Raw genomic sequence first — 2,901 nt, 5'->3', positions numbered from 1 at the left:
CTAACTTGAGTTTCGGAGCACTATCACCGGGTTCTTCCTTGGAGATTACTCGCTTTCTCCTCCGTTTCAAGCACCTTTTGCTCCAGCCAGAGGCAAGATCATTGATAGATAGGACCGGCTGGATTACGCACCATCAATATGCACAACTTGAGTTAGGTTTGCCACACTAAAGGAGTGAAGGCATCCTACACCCATACACAGGAAGATTGTTGATAAAAGATAGCAGGTTCATTGGCATCACCACTTACCCACATCTTAGCTACTGTTTTCCCATACCTTTTATAAGCACCAAATCGTCTTGACATCTCTATTAAAATTTACATAGCCCTTTCTATTCATTTTGTTTCTGAAATGGAATAATAGAATCTTTCATCAATTTCTTCATCTCCAACTGGATATAGCAAGGGAATGGTGGTGTTCATTTGCATGCTTATATCATGGGTCTTTGTTCATAGATGGAACGAGAGGAACATGAAAGGACCTAAAACATGGCCTCTTGTTGGAGCAGCAATTGAACAGCTAATGAACTACAACTGGATGCACGATTGGCTTGTGGAATATCTGTCTGACTGGAAAACTGTGAAGGTTCCTATGCCCTTCACTACATATACTTGCATTGAAGATCCTGTTAATGTGGAACATGTTCTCAAGACTAACTTTGCTAACTATCCCTAGGTAAAGTTTGTCAGTTATCAAGTCAAGTAGATTATATTTCTTGTTTGCCCTTGAAGATAGATCCTGAATTTCTAAGAAGAGCTTATACTTTTCTTTAAAGGGTGAAGTTTACCATTCATACATGGAAGTTCTGCTTGGAGATGGGATATTCAATTCAGATGGGGAGTTGTGGAGGAAGCAAAGGAAGACTGCAAGTTTCGAGTTTGCATCCAAGAACCTGAGGGATTTCAGCACCATTGTATTTAGATTTTAGAGAGTATGCCTTGAAGCTCTCTTATATTTTATCCCAAACATCTGCTCAAAACCAACAAGTAGACATGCAGGTCACTAGCAAGTCTCTGACCCTATATTTATTTTCTACTAAACATGCATTCACAAGTTTCTGCTTTGTTATATGTCCCTAATAACATACAATTTAAATCTTGCATTTTGTAACCATAACCATGTTGCACTGCTAGTGGGTTCTGGAATTTCTCTTGGTTAGGAATTATTAATGAGGATGACCTTGGACTCTATATGTAAGGTGGGATTTGGAGTAGAAATTGGAAGCTTGGCTCCTGAGTTACCTGAGAATTGCTTTGCTCGGGCTTTTGACACTGCAAATATTATTGTCACTCTTCCGTTCATTGATCCTTTTTGGAGAATAAAGAAATTTCTCAATGTGGGCTCTGAAGCTCAACTTGGTGAAAGCATTAAAACTATTGATAGTTTCACATACTCTGTGATTAGGAAAAGGAAAGCAGAGATACAAGAAGCTAGAGTTCACAGTAAGGATGATAAGGTAGGCAGACTGATGATGATGAAACCATTTTGTTACCCAAAATCCAAAACTAAGAACTTAGAGTATTTTTCACTCTGTTGCTCTGTTTATTCTTCATTTAACGGATTAAACCAATGATGAGTTTTATCAGATAAAGCATGACATACTGGCAAGATTCATTGAGCTGAGCGAGGACCCAGACAATAACTTAACTGACAAGAGCCTAAGAGATGTGGTCCTCAACTTCGTAATTGCTGGACGTGGCACAACGGCCACAACAATTTCTTGGTTTATCTACATGATAATGACTCATCCACATGTAGCTGCTAAGCTGTAATCAGAGCTCAAAGCATTTGAGGAAGATAGGGCTAAAGAAGAGAAGCTCCGTTTGCTTCCATAAGACCCGGAAGACCACACATCATTCAACGAAACAGTAACCCAATTTGCAGGGTTCCTAACTTATGATTCGCTTGGAAAGTTGTCTTACTTGAATGCAGCCATTACAAAGACACTTCGTTTATACCCCGCAGTCCCTCAGGTGTGTCATCTGTCTCCGGTTCTTATTTGAGACTGATCTTTCAGGAGTCGTTAAGCTCATAAGGCATAGTGATCGTGACATAGTACATAAAATTATGCGGGAGACATTGAAATGGTGGTCCAGAACCAGAATCCTGACCCGACCCCTGAAATTTCTACTACATCTGGTTTAGCTTTTGCAGAGTAAAGTAATAAAGAAAACAATGTTTGGTTGGTAATCGTGGTTTGACCCACCTGAAAATGAATGTATAATTGTATGACCCCAAGGGCATCCTAAAGGATGATGTGTTGCCTGATGGAACCAAACTTAAAGCAGGAGGGATGGTGACCTATGTCCCCTACTTCAAGGATGGCTTCTTCCACAACTCCTCCCCGTTCAAGTTCACTGCATTCCAGGTAACTTTAGTCACTCTGACTCATACCGGAGTAGACAGACAGAGTCACCTACATTCCACAGACCTCATTATTATTATTATTATTATTATTATTATTATTATTATTATTATTATTAACGTGCTCCTTTGTTTTGCAGGCTGGGCCCAGGATATGCCTGGGGAAGGACTCCGCGTACCTGCAGATGAAGATGACACTCGCCATCTTGTGCAGATTCTTCGAGTTCAGACTGGTGCCCAAGCATCCTGTCAAGTACATACAGGATGATGACAATTCTATCAATGGAACATGGACTGAAGCTCATTGTAACCAGACTCTCTTAACTTCTCATTTGGTAGATTAAGCTAATTTAGGCTTTCTGTTGTTTTTAGATGTGTTGTTAATCTTTTTATTTACTACTTGGGGCTTACAACCTTTTTCAATTTAAACACATGATGTTTGATGTGAAGGCTGTTGCATATTCATTGCACTCTCAATCTCAAACCAAACCCAAGTAGTTCTTTGACATGTGAACCAGATTGGTTTCGTTCATTAAG

The 2,901-nt window shown here is 39.7% G+C and overlaps 1 pseudogene; it reads left to right on the top strand.

The window, feature by feature from the left end:
• Positions 1-351: 351 nt before the first annotated feature.
• LOC148877420 (cytochrome P450 704B1-like) lies at positions 352-2,688 on the top strand (annotated as a pseudogene).
• The last annotated feature ends 213 nt before the right edge of the window (positions 2,689-2,901 follow it).

The sequence above is a fragment of the Nelumbo lutea genome, chromosome 1 (assembly GCF_056320005.1).
Source record: "Nelumbo lutea isolate HS-2025 chromosome 1, American lotus-T2T, whole genome shotgun sequence".
Taxonomy (NCBI): domain Eukaryota; kingdom Viridiplantae; phylum Streptophyta; class Magnoliopsida; order Proteales; family Nelumbonaceae; genus Nelumbo; species Nelumbo lutea.
This window is presented reverse-complemented; position numbering and strand designations above follow the sequence as displayed.